This window comes from Felis catus, chromosome D1 (genome assembly GCF_018350175.1).
Source record: "Felis catus isolate Fca126 chromosome D1, F.catus_Fca126_mat1.0, whole genome shotgun sequence".
NCBI classification, from domain to species: Eukaryota; Metazoa; Chordata; class Mammalia; order Carnivora; family Felidae; genus Felis; species Felis catus.
The window spans coordinates 43,178,257-43,195,397 of NC_058377.1; the positions used below are offsets into that span (position 1 = coordinate 43,178,257).

The 17,141-nt window shown below is 34.4% G+C and overlaps 2 long non-coding RNA genes across 2 annotated transcripts in view; one reads left to right on the plus strand and one right to left on the minus strand.

The window, feature by feature from the left end:
* LOC111556600 overlaps positions 1-5,463 on the minus strand; it is a 39,107-nt gene extending 33,644 nt beyond the window's left edge. Inside the window, exon 1 of the long non-coding RNA XR_002736181.2 lies at positions 4,276-5,463. This is a non-coding gene — a long non-coding RNA (uncharacterized LOC111556600). The remainder of the gene's footprint in view (positions 1-4,275) is intronic.
* LOC123380448 overlaps positions 1-17,141 on the plus strand; it is a 28,311-nt gene that overhangs the window by 10,575 nt on the left and 595 nt on the right. The window contains exon 3 of the long non-coding RNA XR_006586212.1: positions 15,318-15,427. This is a non-coding gene — a long non-coding RNA (uncharacterized LOC123380448). The remainder of the gene's footprint in view (positions 1-15,317; positions 15,428-17,141) is intronic.

Genomic DNA, 17,141 nt, shown 5'->3' on the forward strand with positions numbered 1-17,141 from the left:
GTTGAAATTGGAACAGGTAAAGAGTGAATAAAGATAATTTAGCAGAGCCCAGGTTAAGCCTTAAGAAATTTCAACAAAGTAAGCTGAAAAGGAGCAGAGAATAAAACAAAAGATAGAAATGTCAACATTTATTATAATCCTTTTACAAACTATGAATCATGATGAAGAATCTTAGTAGATGCTTAATTTAAAATATGTTGAATCTGGCCTTTGCTGTCAAAAAACACCTGCCATCCCTTAGGACTATTAAAGCAAACGTCTATATGAAGTTACCACTTTATTGCTATTTAGAAAATTGTGCTTTCCGTAATGTCTATTCATTTCTGCTGAGGATAGTTTTCCAATTGACCATTTGTTCCCAGCAAAAAATAAATGCCAAAGATTCTGAGTTCTTCGTGAATCTACTGGATCTTTATAATCCTGCAACAAATTTCACTTCATCTTGAGGGCTGTGAAAGAAAGTCAAAGAGGGGTGCAGAGGCCAGTGTAGTGAGGAATGCATTGGTAAGTTGTCAAACTTCCTCTGCATCTTTTCAAGCACGGCACTTTGGATGAACCAAATGTTCTATCTTGCTGAGGAGTTAAGGGAAAGAAAAAATGTGTGAAGTTTCACAGAAATAATTCTAAATTTAGACAGAATACAATTATTTACACTATTATACAACAAAACCATTAGTTGGTGCTTAGTGACTCATCATGATTCCATTTTTTGGATCATAAGAAAGAGAAATTCCAAATGGCAAATTACATCAAGCAGTAGGCACTGCACAGCAATATGATACTTTTATAAGGCAAAGTAACTCCATGTATTAGTGTATATAAGTCTCCTGAACTGAAAGAAGGCATAGTCTCCATTTGACAACATGGCGACTATCTGGGCATTGTAGATGCCATACTAAATAAGAGAGATAGAATCACTGCTCTCATGGTCTTCAAATTCAAGTAAACAAAACAAATAAGTACAGAAAATGTACTAGTTTAAGATTATGATAATGACTTTTGTGAAAATAGAGAAACAACAGTGATTGGGGTGAGGGGGAATTATACCAGTTGGATAAGTTTGGGAATTATGGCCAATGTGCATCTTCTATTACTTCCATGAGAGACCATGTGGCTTGTGCTCATTTACCCATTGTTGCTAGTAACAGTTGCTCTCATTGTAGCTGATGGCACTAGAAGGAAAGGAAATATTGCACCTTTTCCACACCTATAAGATCTTTCTTCCAGATCACATATGTATGAAATCTGTAAGGCCAAAATATCCTTCTTTTATCCAAAAACTCTCGGTACTAAATGCATTTTGGCCTCATATCCATGCCTTCTATCCCAGCCTCTGTGAGAATTCAGTGTGAACTGTATGTCATTGTGGCAGTGTCGCTGTGAACACAAGTTCTCTAAGCTGTCCCTAGCTCTATTCTCATGTCTATGATTCTTAGTATGTCTGTCCCCTCATCTAGCATCCACTCATACTTTCTTTGCCTCCAAAATAATTTCACTAGGCTTTCTGGAACTCTTTCTATAAAACCAGTAAATCCTTACAACACTACCAGCTTCCTCAAACATTACTTTAACTAAAAAATTAGGTGAGGGGGCCTGGGTGTCCGACTTTGGCTCAGGTCATGATCTCACGGTTCGTTGGTTCGAGCCCCGCGTGGGGCTCTGTGCTGACAGCTTAGAGCCTGGAGCCTGCTTCGGATTCTGTGTCTCCCTCTCTCTCTGCCCTTCCCTGGCTTGTGTTCTCTCTATCTCTCAAAAAAATAAACATTGAGATTTTTTTTAAAAATTAGGTGACTATTGAGAAACCTTTTATAGCTCTCCGAAACAGAGGTTGTTCAAACATTCTAGAAAATAATAGCCAATAATGACAGTAAAGTGTATTTGTTGGTGTATTTATTGTGTATTTCCTGTGTACAAGCACTAACCTATACTATACATGAATTTATTTCATATAAATTTCATAAATGTATTTCACTTAATTATTACAGCAGTCCTACAAGGTAGGTAATTTTATTCATGTTTTAGAGGTATGATACTGAGGCAGAGAGAGAGATTAAACAACTTTCTCAATGTCACAGAACTATATAGAGAGATGAAACCATCAAGGGAGTCCATGCAGTCTGAATCCAGAGCTGATGCTCTTGGGCAATACTATCTTCTTTGATAGTTCATGGGTTACATGTGGAGCTTGAGTTCTCATTGTTGCCTTGCTCCACAAAAGTTCTTCCATACACTTTTAAAAACTCCCATTCCTCATTGTTTTCATCTACCAACCTCTTGGCCAATTCATCTCATTCACTCAAGATTTTGGTACCTAGCTCAGAGTATCCCTTTTCTCCTTGATTTCTGCCATCATCTCAGAAAATTCAATGTCCATGTGGACAATCTACCCAACATCTTATTTTAAAGGTTCCATGACTTCCTTATCATTAATGGTACATTTCATACTGTCTCCACTGACAAATTATCACTGAAATAATTTCCACTTCCAAAATCACAAACATTTCACTCTCTGGTGAAAATTCCACATGCCTGCTCAGGAGCCTCAACTCTCGCTATTCTTCAGTGTCTTTGAGCCTCCAGCTCCACTGACCTCTTTACTTTTATTCCAAAATATCAAACTCCTTATATTTTTGATTGATCTACAATCTTTAATTTCTGTTATTTTGGTACCAATACACTAACCTCCCTTGTCCATTCATTCTCTCAAAGCCCCCGATGGGAAAAACCCCAACCCTGAACCCAACAATCTTTATTCCCTGTGTCTGTATCTACATTCAGATACCTGAACACTCCTAAATGGATTGACACTCCTACGAATTCAAAAAATACACAATCTTATTTTTTTTAATATGAAATGTATTGTCAAATTGGTTTCCATACAACACTCAGTGCTCATCCCAACAGATGCCCTCCTCAATACCCATCATCCACCCTCCCCTCCCTCCAACCCCCCAATACACAATCTTAGTATCATTCTCTAATCATCTTGATCTACTTTCTATAACAAATATTTCATATTTCATCCATTATTTACAAACCATGATACTTTTTCTCTACTCGTTACTCTCAGCAGATGATTCCACTGTATTAAACTACAATGATCGGAGGCATCAAAAAGTATTTCCTTCCAGCATTCTGCTGCCAAGTATATCACTAACCTGCATTTATACCAATCATCTCCTCCTGCTTTCCTAATACAAAAAAAAGTACATGTTTCTCCTCTTCTTGAAGGCCAGATCCTCTACATGTAATCTGTGTCCCCTCCCTCTCACATTCTCCAGAATGTGTGCCAACATTTAATACTTTAGCTTTCAGAGTGTCTGCAACCCACAACAAGTTTTGTTGTGGCCCACAATAAGAAATATATATTACATTGCAGCCCAATATATACATATTATACATGTATACTATAAGTGTCATATATAATATATATAATATATTTACAATATATATAAGATGTATCATGTATAAATATACAAAATATTTCTTACTGTGGATTGCAGTAGACAATTTATACAAATAAATTTCTTTTTTTTTTAAATGTTTATTTATTTTTGAGAGAGAGACAGAGACAGAGCATGAGTGGGGGAGAGGCAGAGTGAGGGAGACACAAAATCCGAAGCAGGCTCCAGGCTCTAGCTGACCACTGGAACCCACAAGCTGTGAGATTGTGACCTGAGCCGAAGTCAGATGCTTAACCGACTGAGCGACCCAGGCGCCCCCTAAACAAAATTTCTTAAGATAAGATTATTTTATCATGCATGATATGCTGATATTCTGTCTTCTTTTCTTTTCTTTTTTTTTTTTCTTTAATGCTGGTCCCCACTCACTAAGTTACTGTCACAACACACTAATGAGTCATAACTTGCAGTTTGAACCACAGTGAATTATTCTGTTCCTGATAACTTTACATTTAAATTCTTCCATCTAAAAATTTTTAAAAAGGTTTCACCCTAAGGGCTCCTTCAGCTCATGTCTTCTACACACTTAGACTTACACGAAGAGTTATTTAATTTTAGTCTCCACTATTTGTCCGTTAACTTCTCAGACCAATCTAACCTGTATTCTGTTCCACTATTCCATGAGAACCACTTTCCTTCAGTCTGCATTAGCTGCCTGTAACTAAATTCAGTGGACATGGTTCAGCTTTCACCCTACTCGAGATCTCAGCAGCACTTAACGGTTGGTCACTCCCTCCTTCTAGAAACATAAATTTTTCCTGGCCTCCTTGATAGCACATTCCATTGGCTCCCCCATCCCCTTCTCTCTGCTTACCTTATTTCAATGTCTTTTTGCTGTCTCTTCTGGCAGACTCTCAAATATTAGAGGCCATTTATTCACTTCTCTCCTCTTAGCATCTCCTTCTTGCTCCTCCTTTAGCTCTTGCTCTCCTCCTTTAGCTCATTGTTAGAATTTAGGAGACAAGTGAGACATCCTATTTATAGGCTAGAGGCCTCTGGACATCAGCTATGTAATAAGGCTTCCTGCCCCTGGAGAATATACAAATGTTCTTAATAATTCAGGATCCAAATCTTCTCCTGAATCGCTTCCAGGCATATGCAGTTACATAACAGAAAAATACTGCTTTTTATATTCTATGCTCATGATCCTGACTGCTTTAGCACATTTAGGATTGACTTTATAATTTTTGGCGTATCAAAGAATATCAAGATTTCATCTACATTTCCTATTTAGTTAAATTGAAGGTTTCCTTTTCTCCCTAAAAGACTTATGTATCTCTGGAAGTTAACAGCTTCTCTTGGAAGTCAGCTGGAAGCCTTTGAAAGTTACATGCTCAGTATCTGAGACATAGATATTCATGATGTATGAATCATCACAGCAAACTTTCCTAGCTTTGAAAATTGTGCGTTCTGTTCCAAGGGATTTGGCAATTTCTCCCATCCTTAATTGCATTGTCTGGAGTATGACCAGCAATCCTTTTTCAGATGTCTCAATGAGAAAATGAAACTCATCTTTATATCCGTGTGTATTTTTCTCTAATTAGGTATTATAAGTCACTTGGTTGATGCTTTAAAAATATGAAGATAATGCTCCAGCAACAAATATTTGCTCAGTTTATAAATTCTCATCTTGCAGATCTATGTTATGCTCTTCTGAACCTAATGCTTTTCACTTCAGTGTTGCATCCCAATGTAATAATTTTTTCTGAATTTTGGGCTGCAATTATGGTTCCAAATTAAATTAAAATTCAATCTTCTGTTTGGTTATCAATTTGCAAGTAACCTAGCTGAATCGATAATTAGATAAACATTCACCTACACATAGTTAAGTTCACAGGCAGGGAGGACCATGTGGCAAATTACTGCTTTACCAGTGTTTCGGGATTCAATATGGATTATGATGAAAAACTGGGCAGAGGACCCAAGTAGACATCTTTCCAAAGAAGACATACAGATGGCCAAGAGACTCATGAAAGATGCTCAACATCACTTGTCATAATGGAAATGCAAACCAAAACCAGGAGATACCACCTCACACCTGTTATCATGGCTAAAATCAAAAGACAAGAAACAAGTATTGGCAAGGATGTGGAGAAAAAGAAACCCTTGTGCACTGTTGGTGGGAATGTAAATTGGTACAGACACTGTGGAAAACAGTATGGGAGTTCCACAAGTTCTATTTTATTTTTTAAAGAAATACCATAGGATCCAATAATTTCACTAATGGGTATTTACCCAGAGAAAATTAAAAAAAAAAAACACTAACTTGAGAAGATATATGCACCACTATATTTATTGCAGCATCATTTGCAGTAGCCAAGACATGGAAGCAACCTAAGTGTGCATCAAAAGATGAATAGATAAAGAAATGTGATATATATACATAATGGAATATTACCCCACTATAAAAAAGTATAAGATTGTACCATTTGAGACAGCATGGATGGAACTAGAGGGTATTATACTAGGTATAATAAGTCAGACTAAGAAAGACAAATACCACATGATTCTGGCCATAAATGGAATCTTAAAAAAATAATAAAAAGCAGAATCAGAACGATAAATACAGAGAAAAACTGATGGTTGAGAGGAGTGGGGGTTGGGCAAAATGGGTGAAGGGGAGAGGCCTCCAGTTATGGAAAGAGTACATCATGGGAATAAACAGTAGAGGATACAGAGGACAGTCAATGATATTGTAATAGCGATGTAATGGGACAGATGGTAGCAATACTTGTAGTGATCATAGCATAATATATAAACTTGTCAAATCACTAAGTTGTGCACCTGGACTAATGTAAATTGTACATCAATTACACTAAAAAACAAACAAAAAAACCCAATAGTGTAATGAAAATGGCAACATCACAAACCAATAATGAGTGATGTTACCTTAAAATTTTTTCAGCATGGATTATACAATGTACCTCAATTTCAAAATGTTAAGATGTGGAGAGAATGCATGCCTGAATAAAATAAAAACAGCCTTCACTAAAATTTTCTGATTAGATTAATTAATGAAATAGCAAAGAATTAGTATGCACTTTGGTTTTCGTGGTTTAGTTGTTATGGGGACAGGCAATTATAAATTTATAGTGATATGCTGTAAATTAAGTGACTTACAGGAAGAAAAAGCCCAAATTACTGACTCATCTCTGGGAAAGGGTTGACTGAATTTCATATTTGGAATGTTTTACTCAATAGTAAAAGTACACCTATTGAAAAATAATTCATCAAGTCCTGTTAACAATTTTCTGAAGTTACTAACAAAAAACTACTTTTACTCCTAAATTCATGAATGTTAAAAATATCAATAATCAGGGTGCCTGGGTGGCTCAGTCGGTTAAGCATCCGACTTTGGCTCAGGTCATGATCTCACAGTCCATGAGTTCAAGCCCCACATCGGGCTGTGTGCTGACAGCTCAGAGCCTGGAGCCTGTTTTAGATTCTGTGTCTCCCTCTCTCTCTCTGCCCCTCCCCTGCTCACGCTCTGTCTCTGAGAAATGAATAAACCTTAAAAAATTTTTTTAAATAAAAAAGTGTCAACAATCAAAATTTGACTTGAGTATAGAAGTACCCTTTAAAATATATTAGTATAAACCAAATAACTTTCAACTCTAGTAGGGTTATTTGATCACCTACTACATTGTTGTCCTGATTCCTTGTATGTGTCAACATGGCCAGTCAGGAAATAAAACCTCCACATCAAATGCAATGCTTTTACCAGTCCAATCAACAGCAGTTCAAAAGAAGGGACAATGGTTCTGAAAAAGACTCCCAAAATAAAGTTGAAGATGTTTCCGTAGTAGGAGTTTTCCCAAATATGTAATCAAACGTGGCCATTATAATGACCAAATAATTTCCCCAAATATATAATTTCCAAAAATGGTTGTGGCAATATACTGATTGGTTTGGCAAAAGGGTATAGATGGTAAAATGTAAACTGCAGAATCAGTTGACACAAAGGTTGGCCCTGGTCAGTCAGCCTCACGGTATTATTTCCCTTCTTAGGAAACAATATTGAGAAAAGATAAAGGCACAGACTGTGAGTCATATTGCCTAGCTTCAATGGTAACTTTGCCTTTATTAGCTGTGGGATCTTGGGCAGGTTATTCAAACTGTCCTTTAGTTACTTCTGTAAAAGAGAGAAAATAATAGTACCTACCTTATAAGGTTATTTGTATGAGCAAATGATGGAATACAAGTAAAGAACCTGGAATAGAATTGGAAAATAGTAAGCTTTTGATAAATGCTAGCTACTGATATTATAAATTTAATGTGAATGTTTGTTTTCTAAGTTGGTTAATAAATTGCTCTAGGGCAAGGACCAACCATTGATTTTATTGTCATTTCCAATATTAGCATGCAGTAGGTATTCAGTGAATACCTGTTGAAAAAATAATAGAAAGTGCATTGTATCTTAGAAGGACATTATAGTACTAATGAGAATTCAGATTCTAGATCACAAGGATTCTATGTGAATCATTCAAAATAAAATAATTATACTAAAGCAATACTGTAGATAAATTATGTACACCCATTTTTTCAAAAGTCTACAGATATGTTTAGGCAGTTGTTATTTTCAAAAGACTATGCTGCCAGCTTTTAAATAGAAACATCTAAGATCAGCGTTTCCTAAATGAATGTTTTGTGCACATATTTATCGGGTTATTGTCTATAAGACTTTTTTAACATTATGATCTAATTTGTATGTTAAGATATTTAATAAAGTATATTCTAGATCATTTGAAGACCATCTTAAACCTAATAACTGCTTTATAAATTCAATACCCAGTTTATATATGACTATTAATGTTCAACTTCTTTTTATTATACTTCTTCAATTTATTCTTCTTTTATATTGATAAAAACTCACATACTATGTAAGCAATTTAATAAAGTTTTAGGATTAACTTTGAGAAACTTAAATAGAAACAAAAGACAATCCATAAAATAAAAATGGATAAATTGGACCTCATCAAAATTAAAAACTTTTGTTCTACAGAAGACTCCATTAAGAGATTTTTAAGATGAACTACAGTCTGGGAGAAAATATTTGCAAACTACACATAGGACTAGTATCTAGAATATAAAAATGACAAAGCATAAGTATCTGGATTATTAAAGGACTAGCAAAACTCAACTGTAAAGAATATCCAATGAGAAAATAGACAACTACTAATGGACATGTCACCAAAGGATAAAATAAAATTGGCCATCTATATACAACCAAAGAGGACAAACTGATGGCATGTAAAAAGATGTTCAACATGATTTGCCATCAGGATAATGAAAATTAAAAGTACAATGAGATCTTATTACACACCTATCAGATGGCTAAAATTAAAAATAGTGACAATACCAAATGCTGGCAAGCATACAGAGACACTGGATCACTCATACATCGCCAGTGACAATGTGAAATAGCACAGCCTCTGGGAACATTTGGCAGTTTTCTTATAAAGGTAAACACACACCTACTATATGACCCAGCAGTTGCACTCATGGACATTTATCCCAGAGAAATGAGCACTTATGTCCATGCAAAAACCTATAGACAGATGTTCATAGAAGCTTTACCTGTAATAACTAAACACTGAAAACAACTCAGATGTACTTCCACGGATGAAAGATTAAACAAATTGTGGCACATACATACCGTGGAATACTACTGAGCAATAAAAAGCAATGAGTATTGATACATACAACAACTTGGATAAGTCTCCAGGAAATTATGCTGAGTGGGAAAAAAAAACAATCCTAAAAGATTTCATACTTTAAAATTCCACACATAACATTCTAGAAATGGCAAAAGTATAAAGATAGAGACCAAATTAGTGGTTGTTAAGGATTAGGGAAGGCAGAGGAGCTGGAGAGCATTTAAAAAGTTATAACAGGTACTCTGGTAGTGATGTAACTGTTTTGTATCTTGATTGGGATGATAGTTACCTGAACTGATACTGATACATGTGACAAAATTGCATACTACTAAACACACACACACACACACACACACACACATACAAACACATATGCACAATATGCACACATGCAATGAATACATATAAACCTGGGGAAATTGAAGATGAATTGGTTGTTTCTCAATTTCCTCAGCATCATATCTATATTATATAGTTTTACAAAATATTGTCATGTGAACATAAACCAGGTAAAGGGTACATGGGAACCCTCAATATTATTTTTTTAAGGCTGCAGTGAATCTTCAATCATCACAAAATTAGAAATTATTTTTTTTTAATGTTTATTTTTGAGAGACATTAAGAGACAGAACTTGAGCGGTGGGAGCGGGTGGCATGCAGAAAGAAAGAGAGAGAGAGAGAATTCCAAACAGGCTCTGTGCTGTCAGCACAGAACCCGATGCAGGGCTTGAACCAGGGAATCAAGAAATCATGACCTGAGCCAAAATCAAGAGTCGGATGCTTAACTGACTGAGGCACCGAGGTGCCCCAGAATTTAATTAAAAATTTTAAAAAACTTACTCCATAAAATAAAAGTAGCTTTCAAATATTGCTCTCTCTCCTTTTGTCTGAGCAACTTCCTCTGTGAAATTGTAAGACATAATTTATTCAACAAATATGCATCAGGTATCCACAGAATTATGTAATGACATTGTATTAGGCATCTAGGAGTGAAAGTAAGACTTAACTACAGCTACAAAAGAACACTTACTAAGAAGAAATAGCAATTAATTACACAACTACTACAAAATATATCAGTACTCTGTTATGTTAATTCTATAATGCCCAAATACTATTAAGTAAACTTATTTTAAATGCTTTATACAAAGCCCCAGAACATGAGCTCTGGATTTAGAATGATTGGGTTTGAATTAAATCTTTGCAACCTGCCAGCTGTGATAACTTAGGTGAGTTAATTAACTCCTTTATGCCTCATTTGCATAATCTGAAAACTTGGAATAATAAAATACCCATCTCAGTTTTTGTGGGGATTATTTAATGGAATGAGCCTGAACCAGGATAAGCCCTGAAGTGTTCTTGTCATATTTAGTAATGACTATAAAAGAACAGAATGATCCTGTGTTCCAGCTCTTCTTAAAAATTATGATATAATATTTAGATAGCTCAACTTAAGTTTAAACATGCATATATTTAGACATTATTTTGTTGACTTTTGCTATTTTTAAAGAGCATCAGACTGACAGTTTTTAATAAATAGGGAATACTCTATTATGGAAATATATGTTGATCGAACTACTCTTAACTTCTGGACTTGTAGTTTACATAGTTATTTTCAGACATATTTACATATTTCCAAAGACAAAAATGAACTGAAATATTATGGATCATATACTCAAAAGTTTAACCAATGAAGTATTCTTTATATTAGACCTTAAAAAAGGCACGCTACCAATGAATAAAAACACATTCTTACATATGCTGGAACTGGTCCCATTAAAGTCTGATGTCCTTCCGAGTTCTTAGCAGATGTTTTCTGCTTTTCCTGTTATTTACTTTTTCTTCTTCTTATATTATCCCCCTTGCTTTTCCACTTTTCAGCTTATAGAATTATTTTTCCAGAGAAGTAATATGTACGAATAAAAATGTGTAATAGAGCCTGACAACACTTCATAACATTTTTTATTTCCAAAATTCTTTGAAAATCATCATTATTCCTAATATTTGATGGGTTAGTAAAATGTGACTGCATTTTATTAAAAGAATCATGTTACCTGCACTGGTCACGTTATTTTTAAATTTCTACTTTCCAATGGCAAATACTGTAAAAGTTGCTGTTTTATTTAAGTCATACCAAGCAGATATGGTAAAGGCCTATTAGGATCCGAGTCAACTCAACCACTGTATAAAATTACTCCCAAGGGTACATTTTTTAATGCTGTTTCCAGGCTGGTTTTGAATAACTGAAGTGTTCACACTTCCCATGGGAGGATATTTCATAGCATGATTTTAGTATTAGAACATTTTTCCTGAAACTATATTTATTTAAAATTTCTGTTCTTGTATTACAATATTTTTCTCTTCAGTTCTCAAATATATTCTGCTTTGATTTTTATGAATTCCTCATTGAAATATCTCACGACCAACTCATGAGTATTTTATCACTAATATTTCGCACAAAATAATTTGTATTGCCTTAGTTATTCTAGGAAATGGAAAAAGCCTTAGAATATATTATTCAGGACCACAGATAATTGACCAAATATATGACTTCGAAGTATCAACTTAAATGATACCTCTTAAGCTAACTTATTTTGCAGACTCTAAGAAAAGAAAAAGCACACTATATAGTTTCAAAATCAAATAGAAACATTGATAAAACACAAAATTATTTCAAAAATAAGAAAGAATTGGCTTATCCATACAACAAATCAGCCTTCGACATTAGCGCAATCTTAAACTATCTGAAAGCCATATATTTTTTCCCTAAGATTAGCCAACAAACGAACATAAACTTTCAGTATTTAAGATTTTGATGACTATGACTGGTACAAATAAGCAAGACAAATACATTTTTAAATAGATAAAACCATAGGTGTAACATTGGGATATATTCAATTTGATGCAAATACATTGGATTTGGTAGAAATAATGGCCACCAAAGAAAATTCTAGTAGGATACGTTACAAATGATAATATTTTATATAGGCAAAAAACAATCAATGGATCAAATGTTAAGAACATAATAAGAAAAAAAATATTAGCAAAAATAATGTCAGTAAATTTAAAATGAAAATGGCAAAATTGTGAACAGTTTTCTGTGGAGAAAAAATTAACAGATTAAATTGACATAATGGCATCTAGTCCCCAAACACATTTTTGTTTTCCCCCAAATATTTTCACACAGAAAAATTATCAATTGTGTAATAATTCTGATTAAAATATTTTATACACATGAACAAAAGGAAAAATGATTTTAGGATCAAAATCTAAAGTTAAATACTCATTAGCTAAAAACAGATCAAAATATTTTATATCTATATTTAAGACATGTAATTAAGTCTTTCTGATTTTTAAGACTAAAATGAAATTATTTTATTTTTTAATTTTTTTTTTTAACATTTATTTGTTTTTGAGAAACAGAGAGGGACAGAGCATGAGTGAGGGGGTGGGGGTGGGCAGAGAGAGAGGGACACACAGGATCCAAAGCCAGCTCCAGGCTCTGAGCTGTCAGCACAGAGCCCATGTGGGACTCCAACTCACGGACTGTGAGATCATGACCTGAGCTGGTCAGATGCTTAACTGACTGAGCCACCCAGGCGTCCCAAAAATGAAATTATTTTAATTGGTCTCAAGATAGAGCCAATTATTCACTATTACTTCACTTAACAAAGGCATTTGCTGAGGAACATTTGTCAACTTGTGCTTAGTGTTGAGAAGCAAAGGTGTCAATGTGGACATCAAAATTTGTGAAACTTACAGATAATTGTCTACTGTAATTATAATAAATCTTCTTAAAAACAATATCCTTTTATGTGAATGCTCCTAAAAAAGTTTGCTAATAGTTTCACAAGACTTTGTGGTTCACAACACATTTTTACAAAAGTATTTTCAACTGATACTTTTTAATACCCTATTTTTAGGTTAGGAAGCATGTGGACCTGAGAGGTGACATACACAACACTATACATTTGCACTGCCGGGCCTTCTTACTGCAAATCCTGGCTCTTCTCATTATTTGTCTTTGACTTTTATATCAATAGTCAGTGCTTTTTATTATACTTCTTAATTTTATTCTTATATATTGATAAAAACTCACATGAAAACAGTTTAATAAAATTTTCAAACCACCTTTTGGAAACTTAATCAGAAACAAAGCAAAAATTAAATAAACATTTCCTCATTGACAAATTTAATTTACATTTTATGTTTAATAATAGAAGTGAAGTTTGTGCTTTAAAAAGCAGTGGATTGAATTAAACTTTAAGAGAACTGTATATAATTTCTGAAACTACTGAACCAGATTAAAAAGCAAAGAACCCCTTTGGGCACCTGGGTGGCTTGGTCAGTTGAGTGTCTGGCCTCAGCTCAGGTCATGATCTCTTTGTTTGTGGGTTCAAGCCCCGCGTCGGGCTCTGTGCTGACAGCTCAGAGCCTGGAACCCACTTCAGATTCTGTGTCTCCCTCTCTCTCTGCCCCTCCCCCACTTGTGCTCTCTCTCTGTCCCTCAAAAACAAATAAACGTTAAAAAAAAATTAAAAAAAAAAAAAGCAAAGAACCCCTTTCACTACCTGTAAGATTCTCTTATGTTGTCAGACCAGGAAAGATTATGTACCCGGAAGGTTCTTCTTGAACTACCACCCCCAATTATATTTGCTTTGCTTTCCTCCAGTATTCTGTCTATACTGGTGGTGTTTTTGGAGATAACATTGACTAACTTGTAAGTTCCAGATAGTGAAAAGTCACACTTGAATTAGATCATGTGGTGAGGATAGCTCCAGTAGGAAGTGTAATTCGTTATGGACCTTAAAAAAAAAAAAAAAAAAAAAAAAAGAATGTGGAAACTTTCAACAAGAAGAGGTTGGAGAAGAGAGAATGAAGTAAACAAAGCAATAAGTAAATCGTTGGATAGATACACCAGGGCAAGAGGAAATAAAATTTAGTTTGGTTCATGTATAAGCCACATGAAGTGTGGTCTCAGTAAAGGATTGAGACCATAGTGTTAAGATCCTTGAATTGAACTCTCACTCCTACACCTAAAAACTTAACTATACTCAAAAGGGAAAAACAAGCAAAACAAAATTCTTTTTGTGTATAAACAAATACTTCACCTAGGCTTTTTTTTTAATTATTATTATTATTATTATTACATCTGACCACTTCCAGAATCTTGTTTTATGGGTTATTCCCTATTTTTCTTATATTTTAGACCTCTCTTTGTCCACCAGGTTATCTCTTCACAAATTATATTCATGCTTTACTCTCTTGCATTTCAAGTGAATCTTCTCACAGGAAAAGTTCACAACTGCCACCCATGCCTTGCTTCTCATCCCTCATTGTCACATAGCAGTCAAGCAAAAGCTGTTCTGGCAGAGGTCAGATCCAGGATACTAATTGCCAAATCCAATCGATTGTTCTTAGTTCTCTTCTCAGTTAATCATTTCTGTAGAACTTGACACTAAATTATTCCATTCCTAGAAGTCGTTCAGTCCTTGTCATACATGGCCCTATTCTCTGGGTTCTTAGACAGCTTCCTTTCCTTTCATACAGCCAGTCTTTTTCAGTCTCATCTGCCCATCCTCCACCTTCCCCAACTCAGCTTATTCAGTGAATTGCAGTTACAAGAACAGGTTGTGTATGATGGCCTTATTGTGATCTGTTATATATACATAGACAAATATTCAGGGTATGTGCATGTAAGTTGTGTTTACATTTTTTTAAGTTTTTTAAATTACTTTTGAGAGAGACAGAGTGCACAAGCAGGGAAGGGGCAGAGAGAGAGGGAAAGAGAGAGAATCCTAAGCAGGCTCCACACTGTCAGCAAAGAGCCTGACGTGGGGCTTGAACTCATGCAACGATGAGACCATGACCTGAGCCAAAATCAAGAGTCGGAAGCTTAACTGACTAATTCACCCAGGAACCCCTTAAGTTGTGTTTATATGTAAATCTGAATATATATATATATACACACACACGCACACATATATATAATATAAATAATTTGTATATATATAAATTATATAAATAAATATATATATTCTAGTGAATTTAACATTAATCATTTCTATAGTTTTTAAATATGTTTGTTTTGCAATTATCATGAATGAATTTTTAAATTGGGGAGTGAATAAAAAATTCACCAGTTATATTTATATGCCCTTCAATTATACTTGCATGTTGATTCTCAAACTGCTCTCTTAAGCCCAGATTTTTTCCCTGAGTTCCAGTCCTCAATGCCCCATGGACAAACACATCTCTCACCTTCATCTCTTTTTTGAGCCTCACCAGTCCCCAAATCAAAGTTTTCTCCAGGTAAGTGCTTTGTTGCAGCTCTATCTTTACATGTTTGTAATTCATAAAATGAAAAGCCCCAAGCATTATTCATGTTTCTATTCCTAGTACCTATCATAGCAACTTGCACATAGAATACAGTTACTGAATAGGTTGAGTGAATTAACTAGAAAATACTATTCTTTATTTCATATGGCTTAGGAAATTATTGGTCTTTTTTTTTTTTTTTTAGTTAAGAAATGACATGTTCAGATTTGTAATTTAAAATTAATCTGGATGTAAAAAAATGGCAGTGGAGTGTATGACAGAGAGGGGCATGTGTAAAGAGTCACAGAAACTCTAGGTACCAATGATAAAACCTTTCTAATGCAGTGGTACCTCCAAGGAATAACGAAAAAGAATCCCCCACTTCCCTTACACATTGTAGCTTTTAAAGACATACATCATTTGGGATGACTACTGTGTCCAGTGATTCTAAAATAAATCTTTGCTGCCATCTTGTGGAAAAATATTTATAACAATGCCTAAGTTTTGCAAGACTTAGTCCAGAATTATCCATAGTTGTTTTTTAGAAAGAGATATCACTCTAAAAGTATTCCTTCTGCTGCTTTCATGCAAACTTACTTTTCAATCTACATGGACTTCGTATCTTTTTGGAGTCTAATATTGCTTTGTTAATTATAATATAAATCTCTTTCAATGAATTTCTGTATTTAAAATTTTGTTCAATTTTGCTCCAAATTCTACAGACTAAAGAAAAAATTAAGTTGTAATTGACCATATTTTAAATTTGAATTTATTGTCTTTTAGGTTTTTTTTCCTATTGAGCACATATAAATTCATTTATTCAATTTATTCAACAAATATTTATTAAATGTCTATCTTATGTCAGTCATTTTTTAAGCGTTCAGGATATAAGAATGCATAAAGACACAAAAATCCCTGCTTTTAAGGATCTTACATTTTAGTTGGAATCTAAAGTGAATTTATAGGGGCACCTGGGTGGCTCAGTCGGTTGAGCCTCTGACTTCGGCTCAGGTCATGATCTCACGGTCCGTGAGTTCGAGCCCCGCGTCGGGCTCTGTGCTGACAGCTCAGAGCCTGGAGCCTGTTTCAGATTCTGTGTCTCCCTCTGTCTCTGACCCTCTCCTGCTCATGCTCTCTCTCTGTCTCAAAAATAAATAAATGTTAAAAAAAATTTAAAAAAAATAAAGTGAATTTATAGGTCTTAATGTTCTTTAAAAACGATCTTTGTTATCCACTTTGATAAACTGCATAAGCTCATAGTTTGGAAGGAAAGAAGATATACAAGATTTTGTCACAAAAATAGGCTCTTTAGAAAAAAAATGTATAATACTCCAAAATCAGGACCATGCATATAAAATTTTGTAGAACTGGAAGTCTTAGTAATTATTTCTGTACTTATAAGATTATAGAAAAGTGAGCAACAAATAAATGAGTCAGCAACAAATTTTTTAAATTTTAGTTATTCAAATCTGGACAAGTTATTTAGCACTCATAGGCACCATCTAAAGAGCCAAAGTTTAATGAAAATTGAAATTGTTTGGAAAAGCCAGCATTATAGAAATGTAATGGAAATGTAGGAAATGTAACCTTATGGAAATGCCAGCAATTATTGTACAAGGAAATCAATTCTTAATCAACAATAGCTTCAAACTTTCGATCTATAAAGTTGTCTCTTCTTTCCCTAGTAATAGAAAGCAGTCACTCTATA